This window comes from Dasypus novemcinctus, chromosome 18 (assembly GCF_030445035.2).
Source record: "Dasypus novemcinctus isolate mDasNov1 chromosome 18, mDasNov1.1.hap2, whole genome shotgun sequence".
NCBI lineage: Eukaryota > Metazoa > Chordata > Mammalia > Cingulata > Dasypodidae > Dasypus > Dasypus novemcinctus.
The window spans coordinates 36316820-36337844 of NC_080690.1; the positions used below are offsets into that span (position 1 = coordinate 36316820).

Consider the following 21025-nt stretch of genomic DNA (forward strand, 5'->3'; position numbering starts at 1 on the left):
CTCTGAAGAACCAGTCATTTATCAAGAAGGAAGAAGACTGGGCAAAGTTCTGCAAAATAAAATGCAATCGCCTCATCGCTGGGTGCCCATATGTTTACAAAAAAAAAAAAATTGCCAATTGCTAAATATCAAGAAATCCCCTTCACTGGTCCTCAGGACGACCAAGAGGCAAGAGGCTAGGCATCAGACAGGGGTAAGCAGGTCATTGAGAAAGAGCGAACATTGGGATACTGGAGTTCAAGGATGTGTGTAGAAGCAGCAGCATTTCTGTTGGACCCAACCCATCAGCTGGGGACTGGAATAAAAACGTTTTCCTCACTGTGGGAAAATCCTGAAGAACGTTTAAGACCCTCAGGATGACAACAGATACTGGCATTGCGGCAGGAACTCAGGATGACAACAGATACTGGCATTGCGGCAGGAACAGAGGTGCTTGCCCTGACACCGTCTTTGCCCCAAGGGATTAGCTTTGTTAGCTTCACCATGGCTGCCTGAATTGGCAAGAATGCTTGCTCCTAATAAACACCACTGCCTCCTCCCAGGCTGGACCTGTAAAACCTGGCCTCTGGGAAGGCTCCGTTTCTTTATTACCCCTGTCCCTTTATCATTTCTCTAACCCTTTTTCCTGACTCCAAGATGAGCTTAACTAGTTGATGAGCAAGTGAAGATCAAATCTTTGACTTGGTTCGCGTCAGTGTTTGTTTCGGGTTTTTGCTTTGTTTTGTTTTACCTTTGCAATTAATATCCGAGGCAGATGCAAGCCATGGGTAACCAGCACTATCATATCATCACCTCACCCCATCTCATATTTATTGAGCACTGGGTAGCCACACTGTCTAACAAACATTATGTAACAAATGCCATTCTAGGATACTCATGTAAATTGACTCCTTTAATCTTCATAACAACCCTATGAACAAGGTGCTATGACTACTACCCCCATGTCACAGATGAGGAAACTAAGCCACAGCAAGATCAAGAAAATTGCCCCAAATCATACTGCGAATAAATGAGTGGTTTCTAACCATAGGGCTTTTCTACCTCTTAGAGTTAGAAATTGCTTCTCAAGCCAAAGGTTTGCAATAACAAGTTGAGATCTTGCTGGAAGGGTTCCATGAGTTGGAATCTTCTTTTTGCTCACCCTTATTTCGGTTGCTTCCAATTTTTCCAATGTTGTAATGAACATGCTTTTACCCATCTCCCTGGGCATGCATGGACATAATTAGAAGGGGATTTTTCACAATCATAGGGCATATGCACTTGAAATTTTACAAACTACTGCCAAATCACCTTCCAAGAGGGTTGAGCTTATTTAAACACCCACCAGCCCTGTATGAAAGTATATTTATCCACCCCTTGCCAACATTGTGATATTATCAAACTCTTTAAGTTTTGCCAATCAAAACACATTTTAGGGAAGCAGATATAGCTCAAGTGGTTGAGTGCCTGCTTCCCATGTACGAGGTCCCAGGTTTGATCCCTGGTACCTCCTAAAAACAAAAACAAAGAAAAAAATGAAAAAAAAAAAACCTGCAACTCTCTTTGGGGAGCAGATGTAGCTCAGTGGTTGAGCACCTCACCTGCTTCCCATATACGAGGTCCTGGATTCAATCCTTGGTAACTCCAAAAACAAAAAACAAAAAAAAACCCACAAACCAAAAAACACACATTTGAAAAGTTGAAATTTTCAACTGTTTGTGAAATTAAACCTTTAGACTGGCTATTGGTGAAGTTAAATCTTCTCACATCAGTCTCGGTTCTACCTGCTCACTCTCTCACCTTGGCAGCTAAGGAAGTAAAGCTGCCCTATGTTCTTTAAAATACAAGTTCTCTCTCCAGTGGCTGCATAGATCCATTACCAGAATAGCTACTTGTATGGCAGGATTTGCTTTTGCCTCAAAATTGTGGCAATAGCATGTTAGGTTGAGAAGTGGAATAGTAGTTAATTGTGCTGACTCTGGAGTTAGACTTCCAGGGTTGAAAATCAGGCTCCCTACCTCTTTGCTGTGACACCTTGGAAAGTGTCCCTTCCTACATCTCAATTTCTTCATCTGGAAAATGGGAATACCCAGAACAACACTCTCATAAGGTTTAAATAAATCATTTATTTAAATGATTAAAATATGCATAACAAGCGCCCAGCTCATAGGAAGTGTTCAACAAGTTTTGTCCGTTATGAACTCTGTTCAACAACTAGCCCTAATAGATGAGTGGATAGAGAATGTGTTTCTGTTTCTTGTTTTAGCCTTCTTTTTAGAGTACTTTTTAAAAAAGGCGATGGCATCAGACATCATTATGATCAGTGGTCCCAACCCTTTCCAGTAACCCTGAGCAACTTGAACGTAACGTCCATGCCTTCTTTTAATACCCAGGGCCCACGCTGGTGCTTGGCACATAGGGATGCTCAGGAAGTGACAGCTAGATGGGCAGGCAGACAGACAACTCATGGCCAATGGATCTCAAGAGGGCAAATTTGCACTTGCTCAAAATGCAAGTGCCCAGACCCCACGTGCGACCCACAGAATCAGAATCTCTTGGATGGAGCCTTGGAATCTGATTTTAAAGAGCTTCCCAGGTGATTCTTGGCACATAAAAGCCTTGGGCTTAAGATCCTAGACCATCCTGCTTCTAGAAAAAGTTATTTCTACCATCTGGCACAGCTCCTTTTTTTCAAAGATTTATTTATTTTATTTATTTCTCTCCCCTTCCCCACCCCCACCTCGGTTGTCTGTTCTCTGTGTCTATTTGCTGCGTCTTCTTCTTTGTCTGCTTCTGTTGTTGTCAGCGGCACGGGAATCTGTGTTTCTTTTGTTGCGTCATCTTGTTGTGTCAGCTCTCCGTGTGTGTGGCACCATTCCTGGGCAGGCTGCACTTTCTTTCGTGCTGGGCGGCTCTCATCACGGGGTGCACTCCCTGAGCGTGGGGCTCCCCTGTGCAGGGACACCCCTGTGTGGCATGGCACTCCTTGAGCTCATGACCACTACACGTGGGCCAGCTCCACACGGGTCAAAGAGGCCCAGGGTTTGTACCGCGGACCTCCCATGTGGTAGATGGACGCCCTAACCACTGGGCCAAGTCCACTTTCCATTTAGCATGCTGGAGTCCAAGGTCAAGACCACCTCCACCGAGGCCCTATACCCCATTTGGCCTCATGGGACTCCTGGGATTGAAGATTGCAGCCTGCGGCCTGCCTGGCCATCACGATCCGGCAGCTCTTCCTGCTTCATTGACCTCCTCCTTCTGACCACCGCTTACATCCTGGCTTGATTTTTTCATCATGAGCATATCTCCTGCTGCCTCCCTCTCGGGTCCACCCCACAGCAATGCCCCTAGCTTCCCCCCGGGCCTGGCTTCTGTTGGGTGGGGATGGAAAGGAGGAGTTGAGCTCCCAAGAACTGAGTCACAGTGTAGGTCATTCCAATAAAAGAAGCACAGGACTCAGAACTAGAAAGTGCCTGTTGTATATTTGGTGACAGAAGGTAATGTTGGCTAAGTTGTATTTTTTTATTATGATGATTTTGCTTTATAAACATTATTTCCACTATTGGAAGAAGCAACAGTCATCTCCTGAAGCTACTTTGAAAATATTGAGGATTTCTGGACTGTGTTCAAATGACTCTCAGATGGATGTCTCAAGGATGGTTGTTGTTTATGGAGTTCCTTCTAGTGCCAGGCAGGGAAGTCAGCATCGTATGTATATTAGCTCACTGAACCTTTACAGTGACCGCAGATGGCTGGTATCCATTTTACAGAAGAGGAAACTAAGCAAGAGCATGGCTAAGGCTGCCACTCGGGGCTAAGTAGATTACAGGGGCAGAGCCTAAATTTGAACCCAGGATGTCTGGCCAAGGGACACCACAGTGGAAGGCACAGACTGCTGGTTCCCTTGCAGGCCCTTCAACCCCTGCCTTACAGGGTAAACGTGCCCAGAGCAGAGCAGCAGAGACACACAGGCTGTCCTTTTTGGGAAGAGAGGCCGGACCGGTTGGACCAGCCAGGGTTGGAAAATTCCCTGGCCATTCCCCACGGGGACTGTGGAGGGCACAGTGGGAAGAGAATTCCAGGCCCACAGCAGCCCCTTCCTTCAGACTTTGTCCGTGTCGCGGCTCCGCTGAGGGTCTCCGGCTCCGAGGTGGTCACCTCCTTCCCACTCAGACCCCAAATTGGCCGCGCACGCCTGGGTCCAGCGAGCCGCCCTCTCGCCGTGTGGTAGTCGGCATTTTACATCCCCAGCAGATGAAAGCGGGGGGCCCAACAAAGGGAAAATGAAATTTCCCTTGAGCTATTTGCCCTGGCTGACTAACCCGCACCTTCCTTCTCAGGATGAAGAGCAGCTCTGATGTTCTGATGTTGAAAGCATCAAAGGCTGATCCCCTCAGCTGAGCAGTGACACGCAGTGACTTGGCAGGGAGGGCCTCGGGAGCTCCTACCCGTGCCCCCTCCAAAGCCCAGACCCTCCGCATCAACCCTGCGTTATTTGCAGCCAACAATCCCCTATTTGCAGCCAACAATCCCCTAGTTAGAGGCTGCCCGGGCTATTCCTTGGCTTGAGTTTAGTCTTCCTTCTCGGCTTCCTTCCTGCTCCTCTGCTTCCTCTGCCCACGATGCCATCCTCCTGCCTCTCCACCTCTACCAGGGACCCATGCCCTCTCCTTCCCTAACCCCCTTTCAGCACCATCTGCGAAGTTCAAAGCTCAGTGGAAGGAGAGCCTCAAGAAATACACAGCTTCCAGAAAGCTCCGCAACGTGGTTTCTAGAAAATATTTTTCTCAACAGTTTTCTCTTTTTTTCTGATGGCAAGAGTGATCCATGTTCTCTGTTGACATTTCAACAATTCGGAAAAGTCTAAAGAAGTAAGTAAGAATTGCTGCGGAGCCCATCATCATGGAGAGATCCCCGTTAGAAAAACCTACCGACCACACTGTGCGGACTACCCAAGCAGCCTGGGGCAAACGCTCTACCTAACTTGGAAAGCACCTTTCGGTGGCCTGTACCCTGCTGTCCCATCTCATGGTCACCTTTGAGGACTTTCTAAAAGATACCTCTAAGTGAAAAGTAAAATTGAAAACTCTTCCAATTCTTCCCTTAAACCACTATAGCTTTACACTGGTGATGGTGCAGAGCTCACTTTGAGCTCTGCTTTTAAGCTTAGATGAACACAGAGAAGACGGCTGGAAACCAATTTCAGGCAGCCACAAGCAGCTTTGTGAGAGGAGAGTCTCTCTTCACCATTTTCATAAAGCCAAAGCATGACCCCTTCCTTTGTTTTTAGAAATTAATAAAGCTTTTCCAATCCACGGCCCTCCACCACGGCAGTGAAAAGTCAGATCACGCTTTTTATTCCCAGCTCACCACGTCAAGTAAATAGAAGCTTACAGCATAGACCAGGGAACGATAAGCAATTCCCACGGCAGCGAATTCTTAATATATAAATTCATCCGGCAGCAGTTTAGTATCAACTGGCAAAATCAGGAACAATGGGAAGCAGCCAGGCCCGGCTCTGACGAGGTCAACCATCAAGGTTATCTATATTCAATTACTGGTATCTACAAACTTGCATAGCTGTCAGCTGGTCGGAGCCCAAATGAAAACTCACCATGCACTCAGAAAGCAAATATAGTTTCCAAGGAGAGCCTCAAATTAGCTCCGTGAATGACTTGGCTTCAAACGCGCACACAAGAAATCAGCCTTTGGGGCCGTTTATGCCGGCAGCGCCTCAACGTCTAAATTTGGGCATCATCTTATAAATCGCAGTTCCTGAAGTAGGAAAGGACTGGAATTGCTCCTTAACCCTTGACGACGATAAATTATACCACTTAACAATAGATAAACTTAAGACACTTTTCCTGTACCGCGGACCTATTGTGAGGTAACAGCTAATCTCCAGCATCATTCTTCTCCGGTCGGTACCACTAAAGACCTGTCGGTGGTGAGGAGACACGATAATTTGTTTTCTAACTCCTCCTCTGGAACCATATATCATGTGTGGAAACAAAGCTCACCAACAGCAGATACGTATCTGTTTCCTTTATCTGAGTTCCTCTTGCCATCAGGAGTGATGCAGGGAGGACATGTTTGCAGGGCAAGAGAGAGTTCCAGAAGCTGGAAAGGGGGAACATCTCCCTCCCAGGGACGGCTCCAGGTTGAGGATTTTAAGGGAGGAGAGAGGGCGTAACTGCTGGAGAGCTTCCTGTCTACCGCCACCTCCACGGTGGCCAAAATCACACCTTCAGCCTTCCTGGCAGGTGCCTTTCAAATCCAGGTCCCATTTCCAGGTCACCATGGAGATTTACCGACTCTGCATGTCAGGGTTAATCAATGCCAAGGTAATTTTGAGATTAGCTTGGGGAGGCCATAAATCGTGGGCCTGTTATGATCTAGATGTCTTTGATTTTCTCCTTGGGCCGGTCGTGTTTGAGTTGCTACTCTCCGTCATCTACTCCACTCCTCCTCCAGGATCTGACATCTTCATGCTCTCGAGGTTGCTCCTCAACCCAAGAATGAGCCCCTTCCATTTCCCTGCCAAGCCTGGTATGCCAGCTGTGGGATCGTGTAGTCCATTTGAGCTACAAAATAAAGGGCTTTACATTCACCAGGGGACTCTATTTAGAGTAATAAGACCAGGCTTCGCAACAGAGGTAAAATGTGATTATCTTACAAGGTCTCTCTTAACACAGGGTTGATATTAAAATGTAGGGACATTCTAATTTTTCTCAGACAACCCGATGCTAAGAGCTTATGCAAAGAATGATATGTTTTTCTCTGACTATTTTGGGGACCAGTGGAGAAAGAGGAGTCTGCTCCAACTGAGATGATATGGACATAGGTACACTGTACAGAAAAGGGGACAAGTGTCCTCTCCTGTCTTAGGGTACTGGCATATGTTTTCTTAAAGTGTGGGAAGCACCTAAGAGCAGAGGTGACATCCTTTGAAAGCTGTAAACTTGGCAACTCCACTAAAACTTCATGTAGAGGATTTTAAGGTCAAACCTCCTCAGAGAGTTGGCAAGAAATTTCCCTCAAGGACCAATAACTCCAATGTCTCCGTCTCCTGTTGATGAAGTCCCGGGTCCTGTCACCACCAGGCACCTCTTATCCCTTTGAATTTCCCTGGAAAAACTCAGAGCACTTAGCTGCATTTCGCTGAGGTCATTACCCTTGCAAATATAGTGATAGAGTAAGATCTGGAAGCAGAACCCGGGACAGCATTAAATGGCATTTCACAACTTTTACTACACACTTACTGTTTATGTATATTCATGTATGGATGATATACTTCAAGAAAAAAAGCAAGAAGACATTGCTGTAGTAGTAGTACTTTAGTTAGTGCTTACTATCTACGCTCATTGTTAAAATTAATTCAAAAGAGAATAGGAAAATATAATAAAGGAAATTATTTGCAAGCCCATCATCCCCTCAGCAGAGATGATCATACTGATGACTTGATCTAAGTGTCTCTGGACCATCTCAGTAGTATCTGTCTATAGATGCCTCTATTCACTCATGTATTATCCATTAAAACAGCAAAGAAGGAGTTATACCATATTACAATTTTTGTAACCTGTCCCCCCACCCAGTCCCCCAAGATGGCTCCCTTGTCTGCTTGCTTGTTGTTTTGCTCATTGTTTCTTTTTTCATTTTTTTATTATCTTTTTTTTTAAAGATACATAGGTCACACAAAATGTCACATTAAAAAATATAAGAGGTTCCCATATATACCACTCTCCACACCCGCCATTTACTCATTGTTTTGCACTTGTTGTTTTCTCATTGTTTTTTGCTCATTGTCTGTTTGTTTTGACTTTTTTCTTTAGGAAACACCGAGAACCAATCCCAGGACCTCCCATGTGGGATGCAGGCGCGCGACTCCTTGAGTCACATCCCTTCTCCGCAACCTACTTTTTTTATTTTTTTATTTTTTATTTATTTCTCTCCCCTTCCCCCCCACCCCCCGTCTGTGCCCATTCACTGTGTGTTCTTCTGTGTCCACTTGGATTCTTGTCAGCGGCACTGGGAATCTGTGTCTCTTTTTGTTGCATCATCTTGCTGCATCACTTTCTATGTGTACAGCCCACTCCTAGGCAGGCTGCACTGTTATCGCTCAGGGTGGCTCTCCTTACAGGGTGCACTTCTTGTGCGTGGGGCTCCCCTATGTGGGGTACACTCCTGTATGGCACGGCACTCCTTGCACACATCAGTGCTACGTATGGGCCAGCTTCACCACTCGGGTCAGGAGGCCCTGGGTTTGAACCCTGGACCTCCTATGTGGTAGGCAGATACTCTATCCATTGAGCCAAATCCGCTTCCCTATAACCTACTTTTTATATTCAATAATATATTACAAATATTTTTCTTGTCAATACCTGGAGTTTTACATGACCTTTTAAAATACCTAAATAATATTTAGTTATATGGATGAACAATCATATATTTAACCAATTCTTGACTGATGGTCATTGAGGTTGTTTCCTTTTTTCTCCTATCATACACTGTGCTGTAATATAATTCTTTCTATATACGTCTTTGAGAACTTGCTTGGGTATGGAATTCACTTTTAATAGGAAAAAATAAATCTGCCTTCAGGGATGGAAATAAATATCCAATGTACGTGTAAACTTCATTTAATCTTTCAATCAAAGCATGTCTAGGCAGCCCCACACCAGGTCCAGGGACTGTGCTGAGGAAATGGTGCTAGGCCAGATGTGATTCTCTCCTCCAAGAATTTTCTGTTTAGTTGGGAAGACAAAGCATAATTCCAGTACAGCGTAGTCAATGCTGGAACAGAGTGGGGTGGGCGCTCAGAGAGGGGAAGAAGGAAGAGCGGGGAAGGGCACCCAGCTGAGCCAGATTTTGAAGAATGGCTGGCGGGGGGAGGGGGGGTTAGAGAAAGGGAGTCCCCGGAGGGGGCAAACAGCACTGGCCCCCCAGCGGTCTGATGCTCCAGCACAGGGGGTGGTTAAACCCAGAGCTCAGGAGTCAGACAGCCTGAGGTTGGACTCCATCTTCCTCCTAGCACCCTAGAGACCCTAAAACAAGTTCCCTCCACTCCCCAAAGGGTGCAAAATGGAAATACAACGTTGCCAGCCCCGAGGGCTATGGTAGCAGTTAAGGGCTCCAGCGCTGGAGCCCAACTGCCTGGGTTCAGATCCTGCAGCACCACTTCCTTGTGTGTGTCTTCGGATACTTAACCTCTTTAGGCTTCTGCTTTCTTTTTTGTAAAGTGGGAATAATACTGTTAATTAGCTCATAACTTTTGTAAGGATGAACTAGATTAATACATGGAAAGCATCTAGGACAGGACCTGAAAAGGTTATTATTTAGGGGAAGATAGAAAAATTGTTTATTAATTGCCTACTTGGATTCAGATTTTTAGCTAACCACCGACAATTCCATGATGAACAGACAAGATGGGGTGCCTGTCTTCACAGGGTTTACGTTCCAGGCAGAGACAGACCAAAAACAAAAGCGGGGAGGAGACTCAATAATTACGAGTTGCAATAATTATTATAAAGGAAATGAATGTGGGGTTGAGACAGACAACAAGGGAAGTTTCTGCGGTACGGAGGTCAAGGAGGGCCTCTTCAGAGGAGAGGTTTAAACTGAGACGTGAAAGAAGGACAAGGAGTTCACCGTGAGAAGAACCGGGTGTGGGAAGGAGGCAGAGAACATCCAGGCCGAGGTGAGGGCATTTACAAACACCAGGAGGCAGGAAAACACTTTTTAATTCAAAGAGTAGAAAAGGCTTGAGTGGTCTAGCAGTTTGGCATTTTTATGAATTCCAAAAATAGATGTTGGATTATGTTTATACACTGGTTTGTTCCTCTGGACATAATAGATTGTATTGGATTCAGAGGTTTCACTTTCGTTTGATTAAATTATGACTAAGGCTTTGATTGGGCCATGTCAGTAGGACTTTGAGTCCCTGGCCCCTGGTAGGTGGGGTCTCACGGAGAAAACCACACAGCAGAGCAGACAGTGGAGTTTTGATGCTGAAGTGTTAATACTGGAGCCCCGAGAAGGAAATACACAGAGAAGTAGATACATGAGGAAAGAGAGAAGGCTCCATGAGACAAGGCAGAGACTCCAGGAAAGGGGTGAGCCATTTGCCTGATAGATTACAGCTAGCCTTGTGTGTGGAGAGAGCAGAGCAGCTGAGCCCAGAGAGAAATGAGCCCTGGGAGAGAGATGAGGCTTATCCTAGCCAACAGCTGATATTGGAAGAAGCTGGGATCATGGAGCCTTAAGAGGAAAAGCCTGAATCATTGCAGATGTCAGCAGCCATCTTGCTCCAACATGTGGCAACAGACTTTGGTGAGGGAAGTAACGTATGCTTTCTGGCCTGGTAACTGTAGGCTTCTACCCCAAATAAATACCCTTTAAAAAGCCAACATATTTCTGGTATTTTGCATCAGCACCCCTTTGGCTGACTAATACAGATTGGGTTCCCTGTGCCACATAAAGAAGACAAGGAAGATAGCAAACTGATGTGACAAAGTGACACAGCAAGCTGATGCTACAAGCTCATGCAACAAGCTGAAGCAGCAAAGAGACACAAGGAGGAAAACACAATGTGAGACACAAGGCAGGGACTAGAGGTGGCTCAAGCAATTAGGTGCCTCTCTCCCACATGGGAGTTCCCTGGTTTGGTTCCAGTGTCTCCTAAAAAAGAAGACAAGCACACAACAAACAGATAAGCAAACACAAACAATGAGGGTGGGGGGAGGGAGAAATAAATCTTTTTTAAAAAGGCTTGGGTGGGTGGGGTGGAGTGTCTCCAGGTAGGTATATGAAACAAGAGCAGTGACCCAGGCAGAAGCCAGACATGCAGGACCATGTAGCCATGTTCTACTTTGAGTGCTATACCAAGGGCAATGGAAAGTTACTGGAAAATGATGTAAAATGGGGAGAAGGGGTGAGTTACATGATCAGACATATTTAAGAAAAATATGCTAAGTGGAGTGGATGTATCATTTACTCAGTATTACAATACTGTTGCATAACAAACTGCCCTAAAACCTACTGGCTTATAACATTATTTTTGTGGAGATAAAATGTGATTTATTATTTCTCATAAGCCCACAAGTCAGCTAGGCTTGGCTGATCTTGGCTGGGCTTGTTCATGCACCTGCAACTGGGCTGACTATGTGTTGGCTTGCCTAAGATAGCTTTGCTGGGATGACTTATCTGTACTCCATGTGGTCCAAGAGAAAGCGCAAATGCAGGCGATGCATCTTGAGGCCGAGCATCAGAACTCCCATGCCATTAATTTACTCACATTCTACTGGCCAAAGCAAGTCACAAAGCCAGCCCAGCTTCAAGGTGGGGGGAAACAGACTCCACTTTCTTTGGTGACAGAAACTGTAAAGTCATACCACAAAGGGTGTGGATACATGGAGGGTAAAGAGTTGGGACTGTTTTTGCCATCATTCTACCCAGGAGGCAAGACTAACAGAGAGGAGACCAGCTAGGAAGCCAAAGCTGGCATCAAAGAGCCAGAGTGGTAGATGTGCTGATGGATTAAGAGAATATTGCAGAAGATGAGGATGGAATCTATGTGGAGCCTTGAGTACCTGCTAGTCATTTCAGGGAATGGTAGTGTCCATGTCATTGCCATTAGGAGAACAGTAAGAGGTTTGAAGTCAGATATGTGACCTGTTTCTTACAGGGATTGGGGTGGGGGCAGGATCACTGTATGGGAGAGGAGCATGGGCTGAAGATGAGTTTGAGATAATGGTGTTCTTGATGACTGGAAGATTTTTACAAACAAGTCAGCAACAGAGCTAAAGAACCTAGAGGAAGGATGGGAGGGAGAGAGGAAGAAGAAGGGTGGGAGAACAAAATTCCAAAGCCCAGAATTTCCCTCGAAATAGAAAAGAGGTGTCAGGAACAAACAGCTGAAGAAGTCACACTATTTCATCAAAGACATGGCCCAATAACTTTCATTTGCTGAATGCCTGATAGGTGTGAGGGGCTTTACAGCCCTGACATATTTTAACTCATTTAAACCTCATCACAACCTCCTAAATTAGGTAATACCAGTAAGGAAGACACAGTGGCAGAGTTGTGATTTAAACCAATGGCTGTCAAACCCCATAGCCTCCTGCCTCCTCATGGGTGGCACGGTGGTAGTAGTACCATTGAGGGGGTAGAGTTGATGTCAGTGTTAGTTATGGTGGCCATAACATAATGATGGTGATGGTTGTGGTTGTGGTGGCAGCAGTTGTGGTATTGATGGTGGTGGTGGTGATGGCAGCGGTGATAAAGATGGTGGTGGTGGTTAATAATATTTGAATTGATGGTGGTGTTGGTAATGAAAGTGATGATTGAGGTAGTAGTAGTGATGGTGGCAATGGTGATATTGTAATGGTGGCAGTGGGGGTGCTGTAATGGTGGTGATGGTGGTACTATGCTGGTAGCAATGGTGGTACTGTAATGGTGGCTATGGTGGTACTGTAACGGTGGTGACGGTGGTACTGTAATGGTGGTGATAGTGGTACTGTAACGGTGGTGATGGTGGTGATGGTGGTACTGTAATGGTGGCGATGGTGGTTCTATAATGGTGGCTATGGTGGTGATGGTGGTACTGCAATGGTGGTGATGGTGATACTATAATGGTGGCGATGGTGGTACTGTAATGGTGGTGATAGTGGTACTGTAATGGTGGTGATGGTGGTACTGTAACGGTGGTGATGGTGGTGATGGTGGTACTGTAATGGTGGCGATGGTGGTTCTATAATGGTGGCTATGGTGGTACTGTAATGGTGGCGATGGTGGTGATGGTGGTACTGCAATGGTGGTGATGGTGGTACTGTAATGGTGGTGATGGTGGTACTGTAATGGTGGTGATGGTGGTACTGTAATGGTGGCGATGGTGGTTCTATAATGGTGGCTATGGTGGTACTGTAATGGTGGCGGTGGTAATGGTGGTACTGCAATGGTGGTGATGGTGATACTATACTGGTGGCGATGGTGGTACTGTAATGGTGGTGATAGTGGTACTGTAATGGTGGTGATGGTGGTGATGGTGGTACTATAATGGTGGCTATAGTGGTACTGTGATGGTGGCGATGGTAGAACTGTACTGGTGGCAATGGTGGTATTACTATTCATAATTGTGGTAGTGGTGATGTCAATGATGCTGGAGTTATCGCTAATGATGGCGGTAGGGGTGGTTGTGGCGATGATGGTGGTGGTGGGGAGGGTGGTAGTGGGGAGTGAGTGAAATGCAAGGACTTAGTCTTACTTCAAGATATATAAGGAAATTGCCAGAAAATTCAAGCATTTGGACCTGATACCCAGGGAAGCCAGGGGGAACCTCCCAGCAGATGCTGCATTTCTAGATAATGATTAGGACCAGGGCAAGGCCAGAGTAAAGCTCAGGAAAATCCTGCTGGCTCTGAGGCTCTCACTGACAACATCTTTGTTGATTGCTCTCTCTGCACTCTAAAGAAGAACCACCTCACCTTCTGCCCCACCCAATAAAACGGCTCAGTAAATATAATTACTTGCACCATCTAATCAATAGTGGATTGCTCCAGGCCCCTGCTTGTTCAATATCAGTGTCTGGGATCACAGAATCTTGATACTCCCCTCAAGATGCCAATTTCTGCTTAATGTTAGATAAACCACATCCATCAGCCTCATCCACTAATGAGATTCTATTGTATCATTAATAATACACATCTTAAAAATTATGTTTTCGACTAATATAACATGAAATACAAGGTTGAAAATATTCTACACTTTCCAGCCATATAACTCCCAATTGCCAATTGAACAACCCAAATCAATGTTGTATTAAGCAATCTCATAAAGTGATTATAGAATTTGAGAGCCAACCAACGGGTAGGTGCAGAGAAACTATTTTTCCATTGATTTTTCTGAGAGAGAGAGAATTAAAAAGCAGTCTCCATCCATATTAAAAGGCCTGTTAGTGGAGTTTAACTTGTAGCATTTGTCACCCCCCAAAGTATGTTGATTCCTTGCCCTGAGTTGGGACACAAATTCCAAAGGACAACCGGGCACTGAGGTCTCCTAGACTCTCTGACATCTGAAAATCAGAGCCCCGACTTCTCGACTTCTCGGGAGGAGAGGGCCCAGGCACCCCCTCCTCCTTAGAAACACATTGCCCCCAGCAGGCCACAGCACGCCTGCTGGTGAGGCTCATGCGTCCACAGAATAAACACCGGGTAAGCAGCCCAAATCTGAGAGGAGCCATCTCCACGCCAAATCCCAGGGCGGAAAACCCCAGGGATGTCAAACTGCATCACAAAACAAAAACAGCTGCAAGGAAAGGCAGGAGGCCGGAGAGGTGCCACGGGATAATTAACAGGCCCACGTTCTCTCGATCTGGAAAAAATCACATTTCTTTTCATTGCCTCGCTGTTGTGTTCATCACATAAAGAATTTGGCCCACGCTCCTTTATCCCCTTATTAGAAATACTCTTTCATTTTGGAACACAGCCATCATTAGTTCCATCTTCTCGGGGTCTGTGGCGCTTAAATGAATGACAGGCGGAGTCTCTGTGAGAAGAAGCTTTATGCAGATATTTTGTCTGTAATTCAACCTCCTATCCTACTACTTAAGTCACCGATTATCTAATTAATAACATACTAAATCGCAAGCTTCTTACACAGTGGAAATCGGCAGTTTGGGCTACCTCGTCTAGGAAGAGGACAGGAGCTTCTTTTCTGAGCTAGCATGAAAGCGTTAGCTTCCCACTCACTGGGCCGTCTGTAGCCTGGCCGGCCACACCTGTGCAGCTGGTGGGTGGGGTTGACCCTTCAGACCTGTGAGTGCTTCGCCGCTGAAGGTCTAGAGGAGTGCACGCACCCACTCCCACACCCCGAGCGCCCAGGCACCTTAGATCCACGGGTGCTGTCTATTGTAGGTAGATGTGTGGGCTTCATCTCGGGGACTGTGAGAGCCACACGGTTTCTCACACTCCTGCCTTCTCTATTCAGTCTCTGACAGAAACTCCCGTATTTTCTGTACAGAGATCAAACAACTGCTCAACTTCACCAAGGAGGCCTCTGTGTGTCCAGAGCCTGGATCTCTCTCTCTCTCTCTCTGCCTCTCTCAGAAAAATTCACAGGAAAAATATTTTATCCTTACTTCCCCATTAGCTGTCTCTCATATTTCATTATCACTTTCTGAGATTGCGTAATATAACATTGATTTGGGTCTAAGGGTCCTTCCAACTTTACATCGCTATGATTCTAGAATGGTCTTTTGCAGGGGGAGTAAATAATTTTTTTTTAATTTTAAGTTTCCCAAAGAGTGGGATCATCCTTTGTCTCCTTCTCCTGAATATATATGACTTGCATTATTCTTTTTCAAAGTCTTTTACTATTGACTAGCCCCTAGGACCCTAGAAATAATTTTAGCAGCATGGCAAATATAATTTCAAACAAGAACCATTTTTCCAAACAAGTGGCATAAAAGTGAATAATGTGTGTAAAGTGCTACCTTGGTGGAACAAAGGTCAGGCACAAGACCAAGTGCATGTATTGGCATAAGGGAGCCCTTGGGGTGGTACCAGGGAGGGAACAAGACTTTTCACTGAATATCTTGTTGGAATTTTGAGGTATCCGAATATGGTATCTATTTTAAAAAGATAGTAAATTTATAAAAACAAAAATATTGACTTGGCTTGTTCAGTTGGCCTTTGGGAGTTTGTGTGACCATGACATACAAAATATTTTCAATAGAAAATGGGCAAAAAGTTTTTTTAAAATGGGTCTGTATGTTTGGTATTGTCTGCTGAACTCACAAATTAATTAGGGGGTTCCTTTTTTTTCACAGCGACTGTCCACTTACAACTGTTGACACAGCCTGTGAGAAGCCCTCAGGAGATGCTCTGAAGAATATTCTTGCAAGGATGAAGGTGGAGGGAGCTGAGGTGGTGCAAGAGAATGACCGCCTCTCACCTACTCTGGAAGATCCCACGATTGGTTCCTGGAGCCGCCCAATGAGAACGCAAGCAGAAGAACACACAGTGAACGGACTCAGAGAGTAGACAATGGAGAGAAGGGGGAGAAATAAATAAATACCTCTTTAAAAATAAAAAAAAAGGATGGAGGTGGGCGGAAGGAGGAAGTGCATGTGCTGAGAAACCCGCAGGAGTCTACAAAAGGCCCTTAAGCCTGAAAATTTGGAAAACTGAGGCACAGACACTTGGGGCAACTTTCAAGTGGTAACCCTTTTCTTGTGACCCTCAACTATGATAAAAATATTTTGAAAAGCTGATGCTGATAACACATGCTTTCTTTCAACAAGAAATCAAAGGGTGGCCATTTCCATTCCACAGGGCAGTGTGGGTCAGTGCTGCAGATCTCCAGGACCAGGGAGCTCACCAAGGGCTTGATTTCATTGAAATTAAGGATCCATCTGAACTCCAGCTGTAGACCAAGCAGGCTTTTAAGACAGCTGTTCCTGTTTGCTCATTTGTTTTCCATGTATTCCTTCTACTCTTGTCCAAAATACTATCCTTTAGTCTCCCATTCTTCATCATGAATCCCAAGGGGACAAGACAGCACAAGAAAATTACTGAAGCACACAATAAGCATTGTTCTTTCTTTCTTCTTTCTTCAAGCAAAGGTTCAAGAACATGCTTCAGTGTGTCTGGAAACAGCCCTATGGTTGATCCATTTTTTTCTGGTGGTTGCAATAAAGTCCAGGGCAAGGAAGAGTGGGGAGGCAGTGGAAGTAAAATCACAACAGTGGATTCATCAGCTGGAGATGGTACTTATGTGTAAGTGATACTAAAACTGAGCTGAGTACTCAACTGTAAAACGGGCAGGTTTTAGGGTTGTTGCCATTTAGAAAATAATGTTAATCCAAGATACATGTGGCTGCCAGCCAGGATGCATCCCCAGATCCCTGGGGCAGCCGAAGCTGGTTCCTCAATGGGGTTCAAGGCTGAGAGTTCAACCTCTGCTATGATCCCAGGTCAGAATCTGGTCATGTAATTATCTGCGAATGTGGGGGAATCCATGTGTTCCAATGACACATCAGGATGCTTTGGTTTGGTCTCTTCAATCATGGAATCATTGACCCTTAGAATTCTGTGATCTTTAAGTTTTGCCTGGCCCTTTTTCCAGGAGTTGTCCAGAAAGGTTAAGTGACCTACCCAAGGTCACACAATGAGTCCATAGCAGAACTGATTGCTTGGCAGTCAGAGTGGTCAGGAAAATAAGGTGTCTTGCTCATCACCTCTACTTACGTGCTATGCTTGGTGTAAGTGCTATTCTAATTCTGAAAGGTTATTATGATCATGTATCCTCATACATCGAAAGGCTGCACAATCAACCAAAAGCACATATAACAAAGCTATTATTTGAGATTCCTCGACTTGTGACTGCTGTCTCTGAAGGCTTTCTCTTCTTATTTTGTTCATCCTTTGTGTCTCAGCTTGAATATCACCGAGATCCTCCCTAGCTGCTCAGTCCAAAGTTGCCTCCCCTTACCACTTCCCAGTCACTTTCTTCATTTTCCTTGTTTGTTTCCTTCAATGTCTGAAGTTATGATGTTTGTTCATCTGTTTACTTCAGTACTGTCTGTCTCCCCTTCTAGAATGAGAGCTCCATGAGGGCAGAGATCTTTGACCATTTGTTCAATGCTATCTTCCACATTTGACACATGGTAGGTGCTTAATGTTTGTTTGCTTGAATGAATGAATTCTACTAACTGGATGCCACCTTCCCTTCCTTAGAACCTCCATGCATTCTATTTGACACACCTTATGGCCTTGAAAAACCCACCCCGTCTAGCTGCTCTGTCAGCTTGGAAGGCCTTTGTATCCTCAGCAGTGCTTAGAGCCATGCCGTGCCCATGTTGAAACAGGCACATAGATCAAGAGGTTTTGGAGCCCATCCCCAAATAAAAATCAACTCACTATTTCTAGTCCACAGAACTGAAGAGAAGCACGCTTTTAAAGAGCTCCCTTACAACTAATTAATAAGTCTTGGTTTCTCGCTATCTTCTGGACTTGAAGTTGGGCGTAGCCAAGACACTATGTTGAACGAAGATTATCTTGGACCAAGTTCTCCTTTGTGTCTCCTAAACAGCTACACCCAGCTGGTTCTATTCAACCGTGGGATCAAATTTCATCACAGTCTCCAGGGAAAGGTTGCCCCCCCCTTTCATCTCCAGGGCTGGTGCTCAGCACAAGGAGGGACATATGCCATTCGGGGAGCCTTCACCTGAATGATGATGGAAGGCCCTCACCCCTCAGGTAGCCAGAATACAAAGTTGACCAATGATGAGTGTGGATATCAAGGAGTGAGCAATGCCTTTGCTATCAGATCATTTTCTGAGTTCTAATCACCGTTTTCTTATGAGCTGGTCACTTGGGCCTCTGGATCTCAGTTTCCTCATCTGGAAAATGGGAATAATACATAACTTGCATAGTTGATCAAAAAGAGTAAATATCAAATACCTGGCACAAAGGAGCTGCTTACCAGATGGTAGGAATTATCACTACTATGGTGGCTACTTAACCACACTGTCCACAGGACTAAAATTCTATAGTCATTTCTAAGCCTGTAAGGTCCCATGTGACTTGAGCTCTATTGTACCTCCCAGGTTTGCACTCGCTGTTCCTTTCCCCTTAGAGCCCAGCTCCCACTCCCCCATAGCATGTTGATTATTTCCTCATGTGGACTTCAGCTCAAAGGTCACATCTCAGAGAGGCCTTCTCCAAAAGCCTAATCAAAAGGAACCCCATGCCAAGCCCTCTGCATCACACTACCCTGCTCCAGGTTCTTCACCCACTCCTCATTGTCAGAAATTGTCCTGTTTGCTCATTTATTAGTCAATACTCTGCCTCTTCCCCATCTGCCCCCATGGCCCATGTGTACCTTGAGAGCAGCGACATCGCTTGCTTTTGTCATTGCTGCTTTGCAAGTGCCTGAAACATAGTAGATGCTCAATAAATACTTGTTGAATGAAGGTATCTATAAATAAACACACCTGCAAGAAAGTAACTCCCAAGAGCTGGAGGCAGTACTGGCTATCTAATTTGAGGAGCTCAATGCAAAATGAAAAGGCTGGGCCTCTAGTTAATAAAACACTATTAAGAATTTCAAGATGGCAACAGCAGACCATTAAACCAAGTGTTGGGCCCGTCGATGCTTGAGTTCCTGTGTGACTGGGTGAGTGGCACACCACGAAGTCATACCTGCATGTCCATGATGGATGGAGGGAGGGACTCTTTTTCAGACAACCCGACCTTGGAAGAGTTGTCAAATCAGGCCATCCAGCCACCAGCCCCAGAAGACACAGTTAAGCCCTGACTTTTCCCCCCACCTCTTCCTGCCCTTTCTCCTCCTCCCTCCTCACGCTCCAGAAGGCTGGTTCCCAGTAGGTTCCAGGCCTGCTCCCAAGCCCCTCTGCAGGACTCTTCCTAGTCTTCAGAAAGCTCTCACTCCAGAGAGGACAACAGCTCCAAAACCACTGGGATGGCAGAGACTAAGGGAGACCCAAGCAGGGTTGCCATGTACAGATATGTAGGTTGTTCACGGCAAAAAGGGCCTCCTGAGGTGCAAGTGGGGACTGAAAAGCCTCAGCAAAATCTCCATGGGGGCTATTGGGGCATTACGTGCAGATGGAAATGGAATGGACAAGAGATCGTCTCCCCTGCTGGCCCACCGGACATAGTATACCTTCCTTGTGACCCAGGCAGGAACCCGAGTGGTGACAATTTTCTGGCATGTATTTATAGTGCTCTTAGGAAGAAGGAGAAATATAGAGTGATGATACAAATGGAAATTAAAAAACTGGCTTCCCGGGCTCTTTGAGAACCACCTCTTCGTTTCGCTGGCACTTGCCTTTGTGTGGCATGGCAGGGCTCCTTCAGCCCTGGGGCACTTGCGGGAAAAGCTTCTCCTCTTGGCTGGGAACCCCTCAGGACAGGGAGTGTGAGGAGGAACAAGCCCTCTCTCTCTTTCCCCTGGAGCCTGGCACGAGGGCGCTGCAGGCAATGCCGGTACCCAGTGGCAGCTTCTCAGGAACTGCAGAGTTCAGGCACCTGAAGGGCATGCCTGACCTCCAGCTGAAGCCAGGGTGCTCTCAGTCAGTGCTTGGAATGAAACCCCAGGCTCATCTTTAACTACCTTTAAAATAGTTTCTGGTTTTTAAATGGGACTTTTACCCAGAAAACCAGGATGGTTGACAAAGCCATGTGGATTTTTGCATTTGATTTGCTCTTTAAGTCCCTCGGCCCAGCAGCTTATAATTGGATAGGGGGTGACGAGGGCACTGGGGAGTGTGCCATTGTGTGAGCTAAGTACTTTGCATACGTGATCTCAGTTCACACAGCAGCACTGTCAGGGGGAAGGGAATGCCCCCATTTTTACAACTATAGAAACTGAGGCCAAGAAAGGAAACATTTCTTGAGGGCCAGCTCTCCTCTGGGCAATAGGTCCCTCAGCCCATGTGGTAAAATAGCCCTGGGAAGGGGGTATTATTTTTCATTCCTTTTTTACCCATGAGGAAATTAAGAGTCCTGAGCAGTCAAGGAATCTATTCAAGTCTCATAACCAGTAAGTGGTATTCCTGGGATTCGAACCCAAGGACCAAGCTCTTTCGGTTCTGCCTCCCTCTCAAAGTGCATGCTCTGGGCTAATCCAGTGGGGCTTGGATTCCCTGCTAAAGTATCCGGACCCACCCTGGCTGGGAGTGTGAGCGGAGGGGAAGTTCTTTGTTAGCATGTTTCAAAAGTCAAGTGGTGCGACTTCCCAGCCACCATCTGGGTAGGAAGGGCCTTGTCTTCCCCCGGGGACCGTGACAACCAGGACCGAGCGCAGCCAACAAGCCGATGGCAAACATGGCCCCAAGCCCCTTAAACCCCCGCACGCCCTGAACCGCGAGATGTACAACTGCCAAGGGCCTTGCCTTAGACAGAAACCAGCCTGGCATCACGATCCAGGCCTCAGAGGCTAAACCCTCTTGAGTGGAGAAAACCTCTTGCCCTTTCCAAGTCCATTCCCTCTCTCAGTTTTATTAACCAGAAGGCTGAGATCG

At 45.9% G+C, this 21025-nt stretch overlaps 1 long non-coding RNA gene across 1 annotated transcript in view; it reads left to right on the plus strand.

Moving 5' to 3' along the window:
• Positions 1–16247, plus strand: part of LOC139436814 (uncharacterized) — a 33859-nt gene extending 17612 nt beyond the window's left edge. The window contains exon 2 of the long non-coding RNA XR_011646227.1: positions 15806–16247. This is a non-coding gene — a long non-coding RNA (uncharacterized lncRNA). The remainder of the gene's footprint in view (positions 1–15805) is intronic.
• The last annotated feature ends 4778 nt before the right edge of the window (positions 16248–21025 follow it).